Source organism: Petaurus breviceps, unplaced genomic scaffold, assembly GCF_028583685.1.
Source record: "Petaurus breviceps papuanus isolate PSGF00001 unplaced genomic scaffold, PetGlider_PUasm1.0 688, whole genome shotgun sequence".
NCBI classification, from domain to species: Eukaryota; Metazoa; Chordata; class Mammalia; order Diprotodontia; family Petauridae; genus Petaurus; species Petaurus breviceps.
The window spans coordinates 4,459,798-4,483,718 of record NW_027186457.1 but is presented as its reverse complement, the minus strand read 5'-3'; the positions used below and the strand labels follow the sequence as shown (position 1 = coordinate 4,483,718).

At 40.4% G+C, this 23,921-nt stretch overlaps 1 protein-coding gene across 3 annotated transcripts in view; it reads right to left on the bottom strand.

The window, feature by feature from the left end:
• ACSL3 (acyl-CoA synthetase long chain family member 3) overlaps positions 1-1,175 on the bottom strand; it is an 88,459-nt gene extending 87,284 nt beyond the window's left edge. Inside the window, exon 1 of one of the 3 annotated variants that reach the window (XM_069104525.1) lies at positions 1,156-1,175. The gene's annotated coding sequence lies outside the window, so the exon portion shown is untranslated. Of the gene's footprint in view, positions 1-851; positions 1,130-1,155 lie in introns of those variants that run through there. The other 2 variants (XM_069104523.1, XM_069104527.1) reach the window with 2 other exon arrangements.
• Between the last annotated feature and the right edge of the window lie 22,746 nt (positions 1,176-23,921).

Sequence of the window (23,921 nt, the reverse complement as noted above, 5' to 3'; positions counted from 1 at the left end):
AGCAGCAAAGCTCTTAAAACACCCCCCTCCCAACTAGACCAGGTTCTCCCCCTCCCACGCTAAGTCAGATCCAGCAGTAGCAAAGCTCTTAGAACCCCTACCCCTCAGACCAGGTCCTCCTATCACCCCAATGCAGATCCTGCAACAGCGATGTTTTTAGAGGCTCCCCAACCAGCACCAGAATCTCCCTCTCCAAGACCCACGCTGTCAGGTCCACCAGCAGCAATGCTCTCGGAGGCACCCGCACCCACACCCCCCCCCCGTCCCCCACACACACCCCAAGCTAAGTCAGATACAGCAGTAGCAGCAATACTCTCAGAGCCCCCACCCACCCCGGGGCTCCCACACACACACCCCAAGCTAAGTCAGATGCAGCAGCAGCGACGCTCAGGGAGCCCCCCCGCCCCGGGTCTCACACACACACACCCCAAGCTAAGTCAGATGCAGCAGCAGCGACGCTCAGGGAGCCCCTCCCCCAGGCTCTCCTCCCCTCGCCTCCCCGCTGTCAGGTCCAGCAGCAGAGCTCCTCCAGCCCACCCCCATCACTCCGGAGAGTTGGAGTGCTGCAGCACCGCAGCCTCCGCCTCCTCTCCCCCTCCGGGGATCCCCCTCCCAAGCCCCCCAGAAGCAGGGGCTCCCAGGGCCGCCCGCGGGCGCGCATGCCTCACCCCCGCCTCCCGGCACCCCGGCGCGGCCCCGAGCGCGCCCCCGCCCCAAGGGCCCTCAGTCGCGGGGGAGGCTGGGGGCGGGGCCCGCGTGCGGGCCAACGCTCCCCGGCCCCGGCCCGGCTGCCGGCTCGCCGGGACCAGAAGGAAAAACAATGGGCCGGGGGGCGTGCGTCCGTCACTCACCCAGCTCCGGCGCCACCGCCTGCGAACGCCGGCTGCCGCGCCTCGGCTCCCCGTCCGCCTCCGCGCCGAGCCGGCCAGAGGCCTGGAAGCATTCAACCCCACCCCCTTCCTCGCCCGCTGGCTCCGGGCGCAGGACCCGCGGCCGCACTTCCGAGGCGGAGCGAGGCCCTCCTCCTCCTCCCTCCCTCCCTCCCGGCCACCCAGCGTCCCTACAGCCCCTTGACCGTGGCGACGGACGCTACCGCCACTCTCGGGCGCTGAGAAACCAATGTCTGTTAAGTCCCGAACCGTCCGGGACACGCACCTCCCAGCGGCTCGTTTGCATATTCAGGAGTCGCCGCCGCCCATTGGCCAGCCGGTGGTGGCGCGTGAGGGGATGAGCCTATTGAATTCCGGCCGGGAAGAGTAAAGCAAGGGAGGAAAGGGGGAGGAGCGAGGTTACTACAGGTCATTTGGGCCCCGGCTCTGGAGTCGCCCAGCCGGAGACTGTCCCGGCTGCCGCTGGGCGTGCGCTGGGGAGGAGGTCCCGGGCGGGGTGCGACCAAGTCTGGGTCCCAACCTGCCTCGGGGGAGGGAGAGGAGAGATTTCCTCCAAATAATCGAAAGTGCATTATTCCTGTCAGCCCGAAATAGAATCTGTAGAAGTCACCAGTGTTTTCCCTCTCATTTTTAATAGCATTAATTGACACGTTTTAACAAAAATCGTTCTTTTCGGATCAAAGAGCTTTAGCAACGCCAAATAATAAGACAATCTAACTAAACTGAGCGCTTGACATCCGGCAGCAGGGGGGAAAAACCCTTCTCCCTCGTCCATCCTCCATCCCCACAATATGCAGAAGTGGGTATTTTTTATCACTTCAAACTACTGTTTTATGCCCATTATGACTTAAAAGCCTGTGTTTTCCTGTGCTTAAAAAAGTGAATTCGTGTCTGTTACTCTAAAAGATGGAGGAAGAATACCATTAACAAAGTGATATTCACATGGAAATGACCACTAATCACTGCAAGCCTTCGGCAAGCAGCTTCCCGGTCTACAACATTTCTAGCGGTAGGGTGCAGTCCTAGGTGAAAAACGAGGAAGCCGAATTAATAGAATAGTCTCCAAAAGACCTGGGCTCCAGTCCAGCCTCGAATGCATACTGGATGGGTGACCCTGCGCGACTCACGACTTCTTCGTGACTTCTGCCACACTTAAGATCCTCCAGTTTTTCGGGGACTGTGTAGACCTGCATTGGGAGGAAGAGTCTCCTCACCTTCGAGACCCTTATACATACCGAGGAAACCAAAGATCTAGTCTCTAGTCCATAGCAAGTTCTCTGGGTCACCATGGCCAATAAAAAAGTTTTAACTTCTCTAGGTATATAGTTAGCTGAATTGTACCAAAGTAGGAAAGTAAAGCAGGTGTCCCACTTCAAGAATGGGAACTTTTTCTTTTCTTTTTTTTTTTTTTAGCGCTGAGAATCCCGAAGCTTCTAACGTAAATACGACTCAGAGAGCTTTGAGATCAGCTAAGAAGCAAATCTTCTTTAAGTAGGTGAAAGGTGATTTTCATTAGCTAGCCTCCAGCTAAAAAGCAGGGGCTTACTTCCCAAGAGAATCTCCAGCAGCCAGAATAGGGTGGAGTGATATACTTACTGAACAAAGACATCCTACTCTACTTGGGCCTGCCGCCAATTTATCTACCTGAAGGAACGGATACTTACCTGAGTAACCTGTTCTTCCACTAGAGTCCTATAGAAATGCTGCTACTCATTAAATCATTTGAAATATTGTCATTTGATACTCTCTGAAGATAGTTGGGTTCTAGAATTTCTTATCAGAAAACACCTCTTAGCATTCTGTTATTGAAGTCTAGTGTGGGAGGTTTGTTTGTTTTTTTTTCCCACTACAAAACTAAGGAAAACACTTTCAAAGTGACAGACTTAGAAAAAGCATAACTTAAGCTTGAACCCTACCAACATTAAAGATAATGCAACCTAATAAGATTCATCTACACCCACTTAACTTTTTTTACAAACCTCTATTTAAAGAAAAAAAATTAGGAAATGTTCAAAATTCCTTACTAAATTTGCAATGTTTTAATGCTATATATGAATTTCATGTATACTGAAGGTATGTGAATTGGGTAAATGGTGCTATATTTTATGTTATACTTATTCTCAAAAATAATTTTGGATAAATGTTTGCACTTTGGAACACTTTAAATACCTGAGTATTCATCTGTTTGTCCTTTTAGTACTCTTTTTTTTTAAGAGTAATGTGCTAATCAGTGGATAATTAATACAGACAGTTTTTCATTTTGTTTCATAGGTCAATAGTGCATACTCAGGCAATCCTGAGAGAGACAGAGAGAGAGACAGACAGAGAGACAGAGAGATAGAGGGAGACAGAGAGAGACAGAGGGAGAGAGACAGAGAAGAGAAGAGATGAGATGAAATTTGGGGGATCTTTATTCTCTAATAAGGCTTCTTTCTTTTGTACAAACCAAATCTTCAGTGATTCCCAAGTCAGAGCCAGGATTTAGGGGCATGAAAAATAGGAAACTACCCAAGGGTTCCAAGGAAGTATGCTTTTTAATTTTACATATAGAAAATATTACCCATTTATTTTACATGCATATATTCTTAATAATAGAAAATCCCATTCTCCATAGCACACAGGTATTTATTTTGTGGCAAGTCACATTTACTCCCAAAAAGCCTAAAAAATCTCTGCTGAGTGATAATAGCTACCATTTGTATAACTCTTTAAGGTTTGAAAAGCACTTTACATATATCTTGTTTAATAAAGGTAGGTGCAGTTATTAGCCCCATTTTACAGAAGAGACACCTAAGCACAAGCAGACTGAATGACTTGCCTCAGGTAATACAACTAGTATATGTCTTAGGCAGCAGTTTCTGGCTCCAGGTCTAACACTCTAGCCATGCCACCTAGCTATCTTATGCATGGAGCTTACTTTATTAACACTAGGGAGTCATTTTCAAACCTTACCTATACTCACAGATGCCTTGTCCTGGCACCAATCTCCATTACCTACCCCCTAAAGAATGCCACACTCTTTAGCAGCTGTCTTTCAACTATTCCTATCGTTTCCTAGCTTGGGACTTTGTTCACAATGCCTGAAAGTCTCTCTTTCCTATCCTTCACCCAGGCTCTGCAAGTTAAAATTCTATCCATCCTTCAAAGCCTTCAGATGCCTCTTCCATTATGCTTTCCCCAATCCCCAAGTCTATAGTGATGGACATAGTACTTTGCTTGTACTTTTTATGAATTAACCATTTTCTAAATTTGTATTTGTATATTATATTTTGGTGCTGGAGAAAATGCCCTAGAAATGGACTGAAAATACTTGGATTTCAGTCAAGGGTGTGCTGGTTAATATTTAACAACTATCTCTCATAAAAAAAAAATTATACAAGATAAACTTTAAGTCTCATTGGCATTATTAATATTTTCCACATCACTTTCTTAAGCTTAGACAATCAATAAAACAATAAGCCAAGTCCTGAACTGTGGTTTACAGATTTCATGGAGAAATTTTGACATTCCCTCTCCCAAGCTGGAGCTAGCTTACCCAGTCACCCAGATAGTATGTGTCAGAGGTCAAAGCTGAACCCAACTTTTCCCAACTACAAGGCAGGCCTTTTATACACCATTCAGGGAGTCCAAAATATGCTTTGATATAGCAGGTGCTTAAAACATGCTTGCTTAATTAATTGAATCCTGGATCAAAGATTATATTTACAGTTGCAAAATGCTTATTCTGTTGATAAGTGTTTCTTTGGAAACATCAACAGAGCTTTCACAGATTTATGAAATTAGTTCCATTCTCCCACCCTCCCCCCCACCCATAAAACATTTGGTTTAGTAAATCCAAAGACAAATTGATATGGAAAAGGTCCATAACAATGTCAGTCATTACTTTTTACAATCATGATATTAAACCTCCTAAATTACTGGTTCATTGAGAGCCAATGATTTTGTTGACTATTTAAAGACCATATTTTATCTGAGTTGAGGCAGAAATACTTTCTAGTCTTTCTGTCAAATGTATCAATCTCATCCTGGGAGGTAGAGGAGAATAGAGGAGAGTTAGCCTGGACCTGCCATTTTGTTAATTAAACAATCTGAAAATTCCTTACATTAATGAATATCCTCAACTCAACTATAATCTGTAATCTCAAAAGAGTTTTCTGGGGGAACTGATTCATCAGAACCAATACTTAAACACACAGGTCTTGCAGCCTTTGTCAACTATGACATAGTACCTCCCCCACCCTTTGTTTCATGACTTATAACATCATCTTAAGTGAGGTTTGGAATTGGTAATAAATACCAAATTGGTAATAAAATTACCAGTCCTTATCTTTATAAAGACCTCCATGATCACAATTCTGGTCTCTCAACCTTCCTTGTAACTATGACCTAGAATGTTTAAATGTTCTCCAGACTATGGAGTGATTTCTCACATCTAACTCAATTTTCCAAAATTTAACTTCATTTTCTCTTGCTGTACCATCTGTGATTATGAAGAACAGTCAGTTGATCAGAATCCTTCTTTCAAGAGTCCTTCATATGTAAAGAAGTGACTAAGTCATCATTTCACCTCCTGTTTTCTAGTTTAAAAAAATCTTTTCTCTTTTAAATTCTCCCCAAGGGCCCATTGCCTATCCTTTTAATCATTTTTATTATTTCCCTTATGAGCCCTCATTTGAAGCTACCTCATTTGAAGACTAAAATAGTCTTTTTCAGATCTTATCCTACTTGACTCCTTTACAGTTTTTTGTTCCATTGACCACCCCCAAGCAGCCCTACTGAGCATTCCATGTCTTATCTTCCCACCTTCATATACCCTGTATTCCTCACCTGCCCTTAGAATTCTTTCAAGGATCATCTCAGGGGCTGTCTCCTAAAGGAAGCCCTTTCCTGTACACCCACCCTCACCATCAGAGCTCTCTCCATTCCTCAGGTTACCTTGTAATTATTTATCTGTATATATATCAAATCCACCTTGTATCAGCCAACCTATTGACAAGAATTTATTAATATTGCTATGCCCCAGGCACTATTCTAAGAAAGTGAGCTCCTACAGGAGGGGTGGATTTGTTTTGGTCTTGCCTTTGGATCCCTAATATCTAAAATTGTTTTCTATATAATAGCTGCTTAATTAATGCTCATTGATTTGAGTTGACTTAAATGGCCAATGCAAATATAAATGAAAGAATTACTTGTCTGGTGTTATATGTTATATATACTGTTATTATATACTAATACTAGCTTTAAAATAACATTAAAACATTAATTCATGTTCAGGTTTGTTTTTTTTTTTTTTCACTAAAACTCTAAATTCTTTTCAATCAGTCAGTTATTCAAGTTAGAATCAGACCTAGTTCATTATCCCATTGATAACCTAGTAACCTCCTGATCTCTCAATTCATCAACCTCCTCAGCTTCTATGATCTCTATTTCTAGGAAATCAACAATGAATTATTTCTTGGTCATTGAGGACCTAAGCAAAGTTTGAAGAGGTTCACCACCAAGAGGGCTATAGAGTGATTAGTTTTTTGGTCACAGCAATGGATAGTTTCTCTATCAGTTCTTATGGAAAAGATGGCAATGGGATGGGATCAATAATAGAAAAATTAAGTGGATTCTGGTTTGGTTGAATGGTAACAGTCAATCAATAAGCATTTATTCATTCCTTACTATATGCCATTTATTAAGTGCCTACTATGGACCTAGTACTGCCTTTCACAGTTTGAAAACCAAGATCAAAAATAAAAAGCAGAAAAGAATTCCTGCTTTCAATGAGTTTACATCTTATCAGAGGGAATACCCAAAGAGTAATCATTAATGATTTGATGTCAACTTGGAAATCTCCATTTGAGCAGTAGAGTGCTCCAGGAATCTATGGTTGATCCCCATTTGTTCTGACTGTTCAGGCCTTTCAGTTGTGTCTGTCTGACTCTCCATGACCCCACTGGGATTTTATTGGCAAAGATTCTGGGGTGGTTTGCCATTTCCTTCTCCAGTTCAGTTTACAGATGGGGAAACTGAGGCAAACAGGGTAAAGTGACTTGCCTAGGGTCAGGCAGCTAATAAGGTCTGAGTCCAGACTGGAACTCAGAAAGATGAGTCTTCCTGGTTCCCAGCCCAGTGTTCTATTCACTATATAACCACAACAACAACATATATGCCTTTACTTATCAAATTTGCCAATAGTGCAAAGCTTGAAAGGGGTAATATCTACAGGGATGTCCTGGAGCCAGCTTGGACCAACTTCCAGTTTTCTAATTGTCAAATTTTCAGTTTAAACTTTGTACCTTGGAATTAGGCAAATGCTACATATCAGGGCTTGAGTTGTTGTTTTGTTGATTGTCTAGGCTTAAGAAAATGTTGGAGAAAATGTTCATAAACAGATTAAACTTAAAAACCATGTATGCATTCATTCCCCATTCCCACCCCCCACCCCCCAGACCTCATTGTTAAACATTTTCCAGTATATCCCCTGTAATGAGGTATGGGCTCTGGGAGCCTCCTCAAGCTCTCCTTGAGTCCTTGAGGTACATTAAATCATCTCATTTGATGAGGCATTTGCATGAGGCAATAGGCCTTACATTGTGGCTGAGACCAAACCTCTGTTACTAGACTTCCCACCCTTGAACCTATCAAAATATCAATCCACCCTTGAACTGGCCTAGCCCACCATTGTCTGTAGTCTCCAGGTAGCCTCCAGTAACTTCCCACCCTTAATTACTCATTGATACTTCTCCTGAAGACCCTCCCCAAACTCCTCCTCTAGACCACCCCTAGATTCCTCCCACAACCTTCTGTGTATGTAAGACCCCATCTTGTCTCCATGTGTGTGAGAGTACCATAGAATGACCTAGCACAGACTTACTCTGTGTCCAATACAAGGGAACTTTTAATAAACTTTACTTTTCTTTGTCTGAGAGAAGACTTGAGTCGAATTCATTCGGCAGGACCAGGAGTCTTGGTATTTTGGGGTCTCCAGAGCAACCCTAACCCTCTTTATGGGTAACTGCTTCACCTGGATAGCTAATATATTGAATTACAGTGTTTTAAGCTTCAAAATGATCTTGACTTGGGTAGAAGATTGGTCAAAATTTTTAAAAGATTTTTAGGAATAAGTATAAAATCTTTTTCTTGGGTTACAAGAAAAGTCAGCTTTGTAAGTACAAGATGGAGGAGGTATAGCTAAATAAACAGTTCATCTGAAAAAGATCTGAGGGCCCAAGTGAACAGCAAAATAAACATGTGTCAACAGTGTGATAGAACAAGCAAGAAAGCTAAGGCAATCCTAGTCTGTAGTCAGTGAGCCACAGTGCCCAGGACAAGGGAGATGCTAAGCCTTCTAAGTGTTCGCCCCTATCAAGACACATCTGAAGTATTATCTTTAGTTCTGGTTGTCACATTTTAGGAAGCACCCAAGTAAACAGGAAAGCATCTTGAATGGCAAGTAGGAGGGCAAAGATAATGCCACATGAGGGCCACTTTTAAGAACTATGGCTGCTGAGTAGAGAAGACTTGGTAGGAATCTGGTGTCCATCTTTGAATATTTGAAGTGCCTACCAGCAGAGGTGGGATTAGGCTCCTTCTGTTTGACCTTGGAAGGTATAACAAAGAGCACCTCTTCACATTTCATTTTGTCGTATTGCTATGTCCATCGAATCTTCCCTCTGTGACTGTGAGCTTCTTTGAGGAAGGGACCATATCATTTCTACTGTTTTTTCTTTCCTCATCATTTTGATATATATCAAAGACACCAAATGAATGTTTGACAGATAAATAAGTTATTTCTACAAAAGTAATGTAGAATATATTATAAAAATGCTTTTTCATTGTTGTTGTCCAGTCAGTTCAGATTCTCATGACCCCATTTGGGGTTTTCTTGGCAAACATAGTGGAGTGATTTGCCATTTCCTTCTCCAGCTCTTTTCATGATGAGCATACTGAGGCAAATAGAGTTAAATGACTTGCCCAGGGTCACACAACTACTAAGTATCTGAGGTCACATTTGAACTTAAGTCTTCCCGACTCCAGGCTTGGTGCTCTATACGCTGATCCACCTAGCCCACAACAAACAACAAAAATAACAGAGTACCAATTTTTGTCCATAAGGATGATTTTTACTTTTTTTTTTTCGCACTAGGGAGCTTAGCTAACACTGATCAGCTCCAGTATGTGTCTGTGTCTGTGTCTATATCTGTGTCTATGTCTGTGTGTACAGTTCCAGTCTCTGCTGAAATTGTCTTTCATCTCCAAATACCTATTGGAGCTTTCCAACTAAAAGTCACGGAAACATCTTAAAACTCATCGTGTCCAAAGCTGAATTAATTCATTATCTTTTCCCCCCAAGCTTTCTGTTCTTCTGAACTTTCCTGTTGAAATCACCACCATCTTTATTCAAACAATCTCCCAATTAGTCCTGATGCTTCAGGTCTCTCATCACTCCAGTCTGCCCTGCTTGCCTCTACCATCCTTCAAGGCAGATCCCCCATTCAGTCAACTCAGCGGCTTCCTGTTATAACTCTCTAGGGTGAAATTTAAACTCCTGTGGTTAGCTTTTAAAGCTCTTCACAACCTGACCTGAACCTATATGTCCAGCTTCACCTCTACCTACTTTCTGCAATCCAGCCAAAGTGTACTTCTCTTTGTTTCTCACCATTTCATCTCCAGTCTTGGTGCCATTAGGCTGTCTCACAAATCTGGAATTCACTTTCTCTTTACCCCTGCCTCACAGGGTGCTTCTCTTCTTTAAAACTCAATTTAAGCATCTTCTTTTTTTTTTAAGCAATCAGGGTTAAGTAACTTGCTCAAGGTTACACGGCCAGTTATTTCTGGGTGTGGTGCTAAGTATCTGCACCCAGATTTAATCCCCAGGTCATCCCGACACTGGAGCTGGTGCTCTTACTTGCTGAGCCACCTGGCCCCCCCTAATTTAGGAATCTTCTGCATGAAACCTTTCCTGCCTCTCCCCTCTCATTCCACAAATGCTAGTGTCCTCCTTCCTTAACTAATTTGTATATATTTGTACTTATTTGTTTCATATTTATGCTTATTTCTTTCTTCTACTTTTTGTCCCTTTAAAATATTATTTGTTATATGGGATGGCTCTTGGGGAAGGGGGAGGAATTCTGATAATGGGAAAAACAAAAGATGTCAATAAAATGTTAATTTGAGGGGCGGCCAGGTAGCACAGCGAGTAAGAGCACTGGCTCCAGTGTCAGGATGACCTGGAGATCGAATCCCGGGCTCAGACACTTAGCACCCACCCAGAAACACCTGGTCATGTAACCTTGAGCAAGTTACTTAACCCCAATTGCTTATGGGCGGCCAGGTGGCTCAGTGAGTAAGAGCACTGGCTCCAGTGTCAGGATGACCTGGAGATCGAATCCCAGGCTCAGATACTCAGCACCACACCCAGAAATAACTGGCCATGTAACCTTGAGCAAGTTACTTAACCCCGATTGCTTTTAAAAAAATGTTGATTTGATACTGATTATCAACAATTTTTTAAAGACATGTTTTCTTTTCTTTTTAATAAGCATTATATATCTTATATGTATGCCATTGTTTGTATGTTGTCTCCCTCCATTAGAATGTGAGCTTTCTTGACAAGAAGGTCCATATTTTTGTCTTTCCCCAGCACTTACAATAGGGCATGGTACATAGTTAGTGCTTAATAAATGCTTGTTAACCAACTGAATGTGAATTTTATATGTGTTTGTTGTCTTGACCATTAAAATGTCAGCTCCTTGTAAAGATTGTTTCATTTTTTGCAGTTGTATCCTCAGTGCCTCCTCTATAGTAGTCTCTTAATGGTTGTTTGTCCTTAGTTCTGGAAAAGGACCATGACATCAGGTAGATGATGCCATGACTTGCAAGTGAATTGGATTTAAGTGAGGAGGGCTGTGCAAAGTCACCAGATGCACCTTCTCCTCTGAAGCCATCTGGGTCCAGTGGCAAGATATAGATCAGGATGACTGGAGATGGTCCTGGATACAGTGAGAGACCTTGGCCTTTTTTTTCTGTTTCTTTTTTTAAAATTTATTTATTCATTTTTAGTTTTCAGCATTCATTTCCACAAGATTTTGAGTTACACATTTTTTTCCCCAGCTTTCCCCTATGCCCCCACCCCAAAATAGCCAACCTACTGAATACCCCTTCCCCCAATCTGTTCTCTCTTATAGCCTCCCCCATCTCCCCTCAACTTTCTAGTATGGCAAGATGGATTTCTATACCCCAGAGCCTGTATATCTTATTTTCCAGTTGCATGAAAAAGCAATGTTTTTTTTTTTTTAAAGCAATCGGGGTTAAGTAACTTGCTCAGGGTTACACAGCCAGTTATTTCTGGGTGTGGTGCTAAGTATCTAAGCCTGGATTTGATCCCCAGGTCATCCCGACACTGGAACAAGTGCTCTTACTCACTGTGCTACCTGGCCGCCCCAGCAATGTTTTTTGAAACATTTGCTTTCAACGCTTTGAGTTCCAGATATTTTTCCCTTCTACCCTCCTCACCCACCCCCACTGGGAAGATAAGCAATTCACATAGGTTGTACATGTGTGATTACACAAAACATTTCCATAGTAGTTATATTCTGAAAGACTAACTATAATTCTCTCCATCCTATCCCACCCCCCACTTATTCTTTTTTCTCCTTTTTGCTTCTAACTACCCTCTCCTCCAATCTGCCCTCTCTTTTATCACCCCCCCCCCCTTATCCCCTTGCCCCCAATTTTCCTATAGGGTAAGATACCCAATTGACTGTGTATGTTAATTCCTCCTTAAGCCAAATTCAATGAGAATAAGATTGACCCATTCCCTTTCCCCTTCCTGCTCTTCCCCTCCATTGTAACAGTTTTTTCTTGCCTCTTTTATATGAGATAACTTACCCTAATCTATCTCTCCCTTCTCCTTCTCCCAATAAATTCCTTTCCCACCTCTTATTTTATTTTTTTAGATATCATCCCTTCAAAAGTTCCCCACCCCTGGATCACAATTGAATCTACCCCAGAGTTATAACAAGTTTAAGCACAGCACTTAATACCCAAATGGAGGTCTTTTCTTCATCTTGACACGAGGCAAGTTCTCAGCAATCTTAGTTCCTGAGGAGACAAGGCTTAGCAAGGCCACAAGATACATTACCAGTCTCTTCATTAATTCATCCTCTGTCTGCAAAACAGTCCTAGAACCCCTGAAAACGTTAGCAAAACCCTCTCCCAGGATTTCTGTAAATATACAACAAGAAAATCCTTCTTCAGGGCTTCTGAACCAACAGAAAGGTTCCCAGACCCCTGCAACAACAGCACTGTCCTTCACCAGTGGACAGTATTCACTCTCTGTCTGCAGGACAGTCTCAGTGGCTCTGAACCAACAGAAAGGTTCCCAGACCCCTGCAACAACAGCACTGTCCTTCACCAGTGGACAGTATTCACTCTCTGTCTGCAGGACAGTCTCAGGAGCTCTTAGCCAACAGCCAGGTTCCAGGACTTCTTCAACATGACTGTCTTTCACCAGTGGACAAATCTGACAAAACAACATCAAAACAGACAGACAAAGTACCAGCAAAACAGCAATGTCTCCTCAGTCCTTGGCAGCTCTGGGGTCAGGTCTCAAAAGTCCAGGGCAATTCAAAGTGGCCCTCAGCAATCCTCTCAGTCTCTCTCTGCCTCCACCAGGGTGCTGCTTCCAAAAAGTTCTTCTGCCTCCCTCTTGTCTCTCCAAATCTACATCGCCAGCTCCTCCCAGTTCAGGACTTTCTTTTCACATCAACAAGTCCATCCCACAGGTGGGATTAACAAGCTCTGGGTTTTAACACAATCAATTTGAAAACCAAGCCAATACAGGGGGATCTTTATATTCCATTACTATCACATGACCTTTACCCAATATTTTAAAAATCCATCTAGAAGGGGAAGACCCTAGAGTTTCTGGGCAATACAGAAAGGATTACTATTACCCTCAGAGCCATAGGGGTTGGGGGGACAACAATGACCCCCAAGTGTTGCTTAGGCTGGGACCTATTGTTGCCCAATCAATGAGAGTCCAAGTGAACTGGGTTTAGGGCATGGTCTTAAGAAAAAAATCTAGCCAATAAGTCCCAAGATATCTTGCTAGGTTTCAGCCATCAAAATTTACTTTGGGCAGAGCACCTGCAGATAAGGGCATGGTACCACATGTGGACAGAGGGAGAAGAAGGAGGGAAAGGAGGGGAAAGTCAAGGGAAGGAAAGAAAGGAGAGGAAGAAGGAAGAAGTTGAGCTGCCCAATTGGACTAGCCAGTTGGGTTCCCAGGGGGCAGCTCAGAGTACTCACAGGTTGTTGTCCTTTCTCAAAGAGGACCATGACCTGAGGAAGATAACTTGCAAGTGAAGTGGATTTAAGTGAGGAAGGGCTGTGAAAGATCACCAGCTTCACTTTCTCCTCTGCAGCCATCTGGGTCCAGTGGCAAGATATAGATCAGGATGACTGGAGATGGCCCCCAGTAAGCACTTAATAAATACTTGTTGATTGACTGACTGATGACTACATAAGTATGTATTATCTGCTTATACATATGTATATTATTTCATTTAATGAAAACTATATATATATAACTCTGTTTTTGTTCAGTCATTTCAGTTGTGTCTGATTCTTCATGACCCCATTTGGGGTTTTCTTGGAAAAGATACTAAAGTGGTTTGCCATTTTTTTCTCCAGCTCATTTTACAGATGAAGAAACTGAGGCAAACATGGTTAAGTGAATTGCCCAGGGTCACACAGCTAGTATCTGAGGTCATATTTGAACTCAGGTCTTCCTGACTCAAGGCACTCTATCCACTGTACTGTCTAACTGCCTAATATAACTCTGAGGCAGGTGCTATTATATTATGTAGAATATATGTGTTTTAAATATAAGATATGTGTATATATAGCATATAACATATTCTATCATATTATTTAATTGTAGACAATTTAAGCTAATCTCTTTATGTTCTAAAATATTTTATATGTGAAATAAAAATCTTTCTAAATGTATTATATACTTCCTTTCCTTCTTAAACAGAAATACCAAAAAGTTTATGATTACCTAACATAATCATTATAAGCATCAGCTATGGTACTGTGCTGAAAAGCAATGAGGCCTCCAAGGGATTCTCAGGTGAGTAAAGATTTTTACTCCTACATCAAATTGTAGTATTGTGCTTTTAAGGTTTGCAAAGCACTCTGCATATATTATCTCATTTAATCCTAACACAGCTCTTCAAAGCAGGTACTATTATTATGCCTGTTTTAAAAATAAGGAGACTGGGGCAGCTAGGTGATACAGTGGCCCTGAAGTCAGGAGGACCTGAGTTCAAATTTGGATACTGACTGCTATGTGACCCTGGGTAAGTCACTTAATCCTGATTGTCTCAAAAACTTGAGAAAACTTAGGGAAAGGGTAAGTGATGTGCCCAAGCTTCCATAGCTACAAAGTGTCTGAGGCTGGCTTTGAATTCCAGTCTTTCTCTCCAAGTCTCTCACCCTATCATCTGTACCACCAGCTGCCTCAATGGCTCCAGACTAATATAATTATTTTTATTCTATAGTTTATTTGCTTTCGCTTTTCACACACCATTTTTGTAGAAGTAATCCAATAAATCAATTCATTCATCAAACATTCACTAAATATCTGTTGTAGATTTTCTGCCTCTTTCCTCAATATGAGGCTATCAATTGCCTTTGCTTTCATCAAGTGTGCTTGCCTCTAGCACCACCCCACCTTTTCCATGTTTCTAAGTCCCTTCTTCTAATCCTCTGCAATTTGGAAAAGCAGTTAAGAAAATTTGTTAGCAATGCATCTAAAACCAGAATTAACTCTGAATGAGGGCCTTACAGATTTCTGCTAAGTAAAGGGACTGCAGACATATTTGGGAAACTCAGAGGCTTTCTCTGGCTGTCTCTGTCTCCCTCTCTCTCTTTTTGCTTGCTAATTTCTTAATCATTTACTGTGTTCTATATAGCTGAATCTGCCATAGAAGTGACCTCTGGCTAAGTGAAGTGTTACTGTACCACATTTCATACTATCACAGTAAGCTGTATTCCTTACAGACTTTGAAAATAATCTTCTATGTCTCTTCAAAAACCTTCCGCCCAATTACCCCCTATTTGTTTACTGAGTACCCTTTCTTTCATATTCTATTACAGGGTCAATAATTCTAACAGGTGCTGAATATTCAGCACATTCCCTCTTCCTCTTCACTTTGAGTAATTAATGGACAATGTCCTAGAGACTCCTAGCTAGGAAGAAGAAAAAGCAAGGGGAGTGCCTGACAGGAGAGAGTAGCAGCATGAAGCCCAGGAAAAGAAAAGGACTATAGTACAAAAAAAAAGAAAAAGAAATTGACCTATTGGTACAGTGGAGCAGATGCCTTCAAGCCTTGTAAGTTAAGCCTCGTCTTGCTTGTGTACCCAGTGAATCAGCTGAGCTTGATGGAGATAGAATGCCATGAAGAAATTGTAGAGAGAAAGAATAAGAACATTCCACCCACCTCACTTTGATCTTCAAGGAGCAGTGGACCAAGCCCAAGTCAGTATTTGAAAGGAAGGAAGGAAGGAGGAAGGGGGGAGAGAAGGGAGGGAGGGAAGAAGGAAGGAAGGAAGGAAGGAAAGAAGGAAGCCTCTACCAGATCAGCACTGCTATTTGGGAATATAAGTGAGTGGAGGCTGACATACATCTTTAAAACTAATACATTTTCAGACTTTTTCAATGTATTGATCAGTTTTGCTGATTTCTTTCTGTTTTTTCTCTTTAAAATGCTGTTTGTTACATGGGATGGTTGTTGGGGAGGGAAGAGGAGCATACTGGGTGAAATTTTGGTGATACTAAAAAGTTATCAATAAAATTTTATTTTAAAACAATAATCTGTTTTCTTCTCCTCCTTTTAGTAAAACTTTCTTTTGTAATATTGTGAACTATGTTTCAGTCAAGGGTACCTCCATCCCTTTCATCATCCAGGATCCAAACCTTAATACCCCTCTCTCTGCAAATGCATTCATTTACCAAATCTTGTCAATCTTACCTTTACACAGTCCCCTTCTGTGTACTCACATAGCTACTATCCTAGCCTATCCTCTCTTTCCTGGGCTATTGCAATAGCCTCTTAATGGCCTAAATCTCTCAATTTCCCAATCCATTCCCAAATCAGCTGCCAAATTGATATTCCTAAAGACAGACCTGACCATGCCATTCTCTTACTCAAAAAGCACCAGTGCCCTCCCTCCCCCCCCTTCTTATGATAAGATTCCACTATTTGTCAAGTAAAACTATTTACAATCAGCATCGGCTTTAGAGGCTAGTCCAACTGTTTCATTTTACAATGAGAAAACTGAGACATAAGGTGATGTCCTCAAGGCCATACTGGTATTAAATGACTGAAGCAGGACACTTTGTGATTGATTGACTAACAAGGGTTTAGAGTATCATGTTACATTTCTCCAGGTTATTTGAATTGGGACTAAAAGTCGGAAGAGTGAGGAAATCCTCCTAAGTGACCCTGGGTCCTTATTCATATTATGAAGCAATGTCTGAAGCAAGGCTATGTTCTGACGAGAATTGAAGCACACAGGAGTCATGGCTTCCTTCCCCTTTTCTTTAAAAACTGAACTTACCACAAAAGTTGTCATCATGATGCAAAAAAAAAAAAATTGCAGACTACTTTAATGACAACAGCAAACAGTGACAGGCAGGATTTTCCTAGAAGCATAACTATTCAAAAGAAAATGTTGTGTCAAGATATAGTTCAGCAAAAGGATTATGATGAGTGATCGTTCAGAATTGCTAGTTATAGGATTCCTTCTCCACCCTTACTCTCAGCATATTGGTGAGATACAAAGCCCAAAACTACCAAAAATTACTCCTTCTACTCAGAGTAGTGTGTTGTTGGGAAGTTTTCTTGGTCTATTTATTAATTTTGGTTACAGAGAATAATAAATTTGAGGGCTGTTTGTTTTATCCAAAGGGCTTTTATAAATTGAAAATATAAAATATTCTGTATTTTATTAAAGGGTTTATCTATATTATGTTTCACCCAAAGCATTTTATAAAAAAAAAAAAAAGGAAAATCCCCAAATTAAACTTATTAAATCAGTGTAACCAGAAGATAGTTTTAGAAACATGAAAACGTTTTCTTGGTGCAAACAACACTGAGAAGTATGGCACATCCATGCTGGAAAACTCAGTGATATTGAAAATATGAAAAAAAAAGAAATTAAAGCCAGAAAAATGTTCCTTCCTTGACTAACAGGGATCCTGAAGACTTAAAAGGCTAAGTGCCTCATTAAAGAATTCTACTTTCTGTTACATTCTTCAAAAAATGAAACTGAATCGGATTTTACCAAAGCATTATTTAAAGAGATAATTCAGATTTAGCTGTCAGGAGAGAGTCATCTCTACCACCAACCTTGGGTAAATCTCTGTAGTTCTCCTAATTTCAATTTCCTCATTTATAAAATGTTAAGTTTAGACTGAATTGAGCTATCCTAAGTTTTTCATGGGAAAATTCACTTTTTTCCTTTTTTAACCCTAATGGATTGGTCATGGAGTTAGGGGTAGAGTGAAGATACTGAAGGTGAAATGCATGAATTGACAGAGGAAGTTAATGGTTGGCCTTAGCAGACAAGGGTCAGGGATAAAAAGAGAGAAAGGAGGAAAAAGGTAGAGAGACAGGGAAGGAAAAGAAGAGAAGAAAAATTCAAGAAGAATGAAGCTTTTTTTCCTTCTACCCCATGCAATGCCTGTAGATTATAGGTAGTAAACATCAATCAGATGGCAAGATGATGCCTTGAAACAGACCAATTCTGGCTTCCAATTCTGTCTTTTGGACACTTTATTTTAATTTTTAAAAATTAATTAATTAATTTATAGTTTTCAACATTCATTTCCACAAGATTTTAAGTTATAATTTTTCTCCCTGTCTTTCCCCTATCCCTACCCCAAAATAGCAAGCCTACTGAATACCTCTTCCCCCAATCTGTTCTCTCATATCTTCCCTATCATCCCTCCCCTAACTTTCTAGTGGGGGCAAGATGGATTTCTATATCACAGTGCCTGTATAATTTCACTTTTGGACATTTTAGATTAGATGATGTCTATGGGAGATAATGTGGTGTAGGGAAAAGAGTACTGGACTTGGGATCATGAAACCTGGGTCTGAATCCTGCCATTGCTCCCTTACCATCCATGTGACTATGAATAAATCAATTAATGTCTCAGAGCCTGTTTTCCTCTCTGTCAAATTGGGCTGATAATTCTCCCAGGACTTAATTCAGGGGAGGGGAGAGGAGACTTTTTTTTTTTTAAGCAATCAGGATTAAGTAACTTAGTTACTTAACTCAGTTATTTCTGGGTGTGGTGCTAAGTATCTGAGCCCAGATTTGATCCCCAGGTCATCCCAACACTGGAGCCGTGCTCTTACTCGCCTAGCCACCTGGCCCCCCCTGGGGAGCCATTTTTCAAGGAGTATATCTCTGAGAATTTCTCTTTTCTAACAAGAATATTAAAATTAAAGAAATTAAGAAAGGAGCGATACATTCTAAGAAAAAAAAATATGATTCTGATGATATTCTATCATGCTAATAAGAGTAATGGCCATGAAGAATTTCCATAGAAAGTTTAGAAGGGGACACAGACAAGCAGAGCTGTTTTGTTACTATCACGTTGAATGTAATACAAACTTTTTTGAAAACAAAGTATCAAAGGAAGGAAAGACTTCAGTTTCATTCCTCTTTTTCTATTCTTTGTATGTTAGGATGCTCACGTTCATTATTGTTTGTTAAATTCACAGTAAACATTAAATTTTAAAAGAATTTATAAATATAGATGATACCTTTGAACTTGATTTTAATTAAATATATTAAAAATTACATTAATCTGATTGTTTCCCTTGATACTTAAAAAAAAAAATCTTGATGGTATGTATATTTGACATTACATTCCTTTGGGTGTGTTCTCATTGAGAAAAACAATCAAATATCAGAAAAACACCCAGAGATGAGTGCTTTAGTTTACAAGGCAGGTACTTTTTTTTTAAGCAATCAGGGTTAAGTAACTTGCTCAAGGTTACACTGCCAGTTATTTCTGGGTGTGGTGCTGAGTATCTGAGCCCGGATTTGATCCAGGTCACCCCGACACTGGAGTCAGTGCTCTTACTCTCTGAGTCACCTGGCCGCCCCTTAAGGTAGGTACTTTTGAATTGGACATAAAAGGAGAAGCAAAGTAATTCTCTGCTCTTTGCCCATAATTCAAATGGCAAAGAGTTCCTCATTTTTCTCAGGAAGCAATGACTTGTATGACAACATCAAAGCATTTAGTTTCTGAAGTTTACTAAACTTAACTAGTTCAGTAGAGTAGTACAAATCTTCCCAACATAACTGATATTTGCTGGGGGAAAATGAGCTTTTTGTGTTTATCAGCTTGAATGTGTGTTTCCAAAACAACTGTGAGGCAACTTAAAGAATCCACAGTATTCAGAGTTGACTCGGAAGAAAATAGAATGTTTCTCACATTCTTTGTTTACCACTCAATACTGTTGGTGGATGTTGTCATCTCAGGATAAATATGCAATACTAACCTTAGAAAAATGACTCTGTCTATCTCTGTCTCTGTCTCTCTCACCACATCCTGAATTGCTTTCTTTCTCGTACCTAGGAAATGGCTATTTGGGTTTAAAAAGGTCTTCGATATTCCTGTGACAAGGTATTCACCAAGGACCCACAGATATCAATGAAGGACTAATCTTAACAGAGCAGACAATGTTGAATTAATGAATAGTAGCCCCCAATTACATAGATCTGACTTCCTACACTTAGACATTAAAAAGATGGAAGGAGGTATAAACTGTCTCTACATTCCACTCTCCTCCAAAACACAAACTTCTTGTTGACAATGATGTGAGGCTGAATGATTCTCTAACAATGCGACTAGGTGTCCTACACCTAAATCAGAAAGGAAAATTTACTCATTATAAAACTTGTGCTTAGTGTCTCAGACCAGTAGCAAGCAATCAGCGGCCTTTGCAGTTTTCACAATATCGCAATAGTAAGGGTCACGACAGATTAAAAGTGTGTCTGCTCACATTTTCAACAGGCCTTTGGTTTTGTGTTGCCCCAACTCTACAAGACACAAAATGGCTGAGAATGGCATGGCCCTTCTGAACTATTTTAGCATAAAATAATTCTTTTTTAAAATTTTCACAAAACATCAGTATTTACTTTTTAAAATGAAGATTTATTTTTCCATGCATTCCTGAATGTTTTTCATTTCTGCAAATAATTTAAATTTCAGAAATTTACTTAGATTTCAGAAATCTAAGTCCCACTTGATATTTCACAAAGGTGGTTTAATTGGCTTGGTTTTTATTTTATGAGAAATTTACTTCCTCATTCCATAATATTTTTCTGAGCCAAATCTAAGGCATTGCTTTTTCTCTGCTTTTTGCCTGAGAGCTCCTAGGCAGATAGAAGTATACAAAAGTGAAGACAGAATACAGAATGAGCTGATCTAGAGTAGACCAGTTAGGAAAATACTTTGTAAGAAGGGTTTAATGGGGCAGCTAGGTGGCTCCCAGCCCTGGAGTCAGGAGGACCTGAGTTCAAATTTGACCTCAGATTCTCAACACTTACTAGCTGTGTGACATTGGGCAAGTCACTTAGCCCCAATTGCCCTTACTTCCCCCTCCAAAAAGCAAAAAGAAAAAAAGAAGGGTTTAAACATTTAGGTCAAAAAGAAGAATCACAAAGAACAGATTTAGAAGGAAAAGATAATTTAAAGATCATCTAATCCATTCTCATTTTATTAATGAAGAAGCTGAGGCCTAGAATGGCAAAGGAACTTCATTTAATTCAACAATATTTATTAAGGGCCTGTCCATTAGGTGCAAGGCACTTGGTTAGGAATGGGGAATAGAAAAAACAGAAACAGTCCCGGCCCTCAGGGAGCTTACATTCTCTTATGGACACACAGCAGTAATGAAGTTACATAGATAAATAGTAGAATTGAGACTCTGAAGCAGGTATCATACTTTTGATGATATCACACTCTCTATTTCTTTTTTCTTTTTTTTTGCTTTTTTGGAGGGGGGAGCCAGGGCAGTTGGGGTTAAGTGAGTTGCCCAAGGTCACACAGCTAGTGTCTGAGGTCATATTTGAATTCAGATCCTCCTGACTCCAGGGCTGGTGCTCTATTCACTGTGCCACCTAGCCACCCTGACACTCTGTATTCTTATGGGCAGAGCTCAGAGGTTCATCAACAGCTAAAAATTATGACTATGGAGACAGAAATTTGTACCTAGAAACCAAAAAGAAGAGGGCCTGAGAGTCAAGAGGATAGGGCTTTGCTTTTCTAGAAACCAAAAGAAGTCTAACAATGCAAGTTCATCCTATGGTCGGACCAGAGGGTGGTACCTTATCCATTAAAGGTACTTTAAGACTAACACTTTGTCCATTTTTGTCAGGTTTTGATCCACCTGAAGGGGATAAAACATGGAAAACAGTGATGTAAGTATGGAGACTTTTGGGGTGGCCAGGTGGTGCAGTGAGTAAGAGCGGCGGCCCCAGAGTCGGGAGACCTAGGATCGAATCCGGGCTCAGATACTTAGCACCACAACCAAAAATAACTGGACGTGTAACCTTGAGCAAGTTACTTAACCCCAATTGCTTTAAAAAAAAAAGAATGGAGACTTTTCTTTCCTTCATGCCAAGAAGAATTTAGCATTTAAGCCTCCTCTGAAAGAGGCCAGTAATTATTTTTCAATATTTCTCATATATTAGAGATAAATCTGATTCATACTGGCACACTCCTATTTCAGGTTTGATGTTGGAATGAAATGAGACACTCAAAAATCATTCAATAGTAAACAAAAAGATTTTGCTTAGTGAGAGCATAGAAAGAATATTCAAAATGATAGTCTAGCTAGCCCTTAACTTGTGTTGAGAGGAATAGCAACCTTCTCCTCCATATGGAAATGCATCTTATCATCAGGGCAAGCAGAAGTGACACATAGAGGTGGGACATCTGCCAAGTCTGAAGGGCCTTACACATCATGAATGGGACTTTTTAATGCCCTTAGGTGACTGAGAAGGCAGGTTATTATGACCAAGGGCTACTGGGAAACTGTGTCAAGGGAGGTACAAATTGATCCTTGATTCCTAGGGTAACCAAGCTCAAGGCCAGCTTTGTCACCCTTCAAGGACCCATCTTGTGGAGAGAAAGAGGAAACTCTGATAAATTGTAATCCTATTCTCTTAACATTATAGGTACTCCCTCCATTGTAGTGTTATCAGACCTCTCTACTCTTTCTCATTTTGTGTAGTTCTTGTCCATGGAACATTTACCCAACACCTTGGAGTTCTTCCTCTAGGATTTTCATGAAAGTTTTCCTCCAGTATATTATTGTGGCATAATGATTATTCTGGATTCTCAAATCTTGCCACCATAATACAAGCTCTGGCAGATTCTGTCAGGTTGGAAAGCCTGGTTAAACATGGCAAAAGGTTAATCACCAGGAGTTTGGTCATTGGGCAATGGATTCCTTGGCCATGATAACTCGTGAAACAAAGGGGAAAAAAACAATATAATATCTGGAAACTGCTAAGCCAACATCTTGTGACCTTGAAATGAACTGAAAAAGAAAACATCATGGAAGACTTAGTTGATGATAAAGTTAGTTACTGAGGGTATTGAAGGTAGTGAGATAGAAGGAATCTCCAATATATTTCCGTAGAACAATTTAAGACAAAGTGAATGGCTCATTGCCTAAGAAAATCTGCTTAATGACTCACTAGAATCAATATATAAACTATACAGAACTCTTCATGTGGTATTTCATAGTCCTTTGTAGTAGACTGAAAACCAAAGGCATCATCCGGACCCTAAATTAAAAGCGTCTGCTTTTAAAACAAAAATTTTGAATTCCTGAAATTGAAAGGAATTTCCACAAATGAACAGAAACAGAAAGTCTTTTGTTTCCCATGTATAAGATGTTAAATGAAAGGATATAAGGCAAAACAAGTCCCAGCTCAAAGGAACTGAAGTAAGCATGGCGAGTGGGGGAAAAATAAAAAACAGACATGCTGGGAAAATAGGTATTTGAAAGAATCTTAAAACATCATATTTGAAATTGGTGGAAAGATACCCAAAGAGGCTTTTTGTTTTATTTTTGTTTGATTTGGATGTTAAAGCCTGCATCTGGCCAGAGTCTGGCTGCTACATTTGGAAAAGCAGAGTGGCATAATCAAATTGTGATCCATCTGCAATAAATTTATATATAATTCTTTTTGCATTTTGGCTAGATAACCTTAGGTTTGCTTCATTTTTTTTCCTCCAATGAAGTTGTGTGAAGCTGTATAATAAGACTGAAATGACAAATAAGTTAAATTATAAGGAAGAAAAATAAACAAACAAAAATAACATTAAGAATTCTTCTTTCAACAGTATGTTCCAGGAAGTAATGCAATCAACCCCCAATTTGGTGAATAATAAGAGCTACCATTTATCTAACATTTTAAGGTTTGCAAAGTGGGTCTGTTCTCATGATGACTCTGTGGAGTAAGCACTAAGGGCATTATTGTCTCAATTTCACAGATGGGGAAACTGAAGCTGAGATAATGGTTAAATGGCCCAGGATCACGTGGTAAATATCAAAGATGGCATTTGAGTCTGGGTCTTGCTCAGGTTTGGTGTTTCTTCCATTAGAGCTTGCTGCCTAGGTCTTTGGCATTAATTGCTTTATGAGACTGCTGGGAAGGTCTTTTAACTAAGAAACAGAGGTTCTCACCCAAGAATTGTGTAGGAGAGTATTCCAAACTAACCAATTATTCTGGAATTGGATACATGGAAGCAGGGTCTGTGAAATTTACCTTGAGGAAATTTCCTAAATGAAGAAAGGATGGGATATACCTTTGATTTTAATATGCATGTTCTATTTTGGGGCATGGTTATTTCTGGGCAGATTTATGTTGCTAATCACTCCATTTTGCCATCTAATGAAGAAAATAAAGAATACCAAAGGTATTTAGATCTCAGTT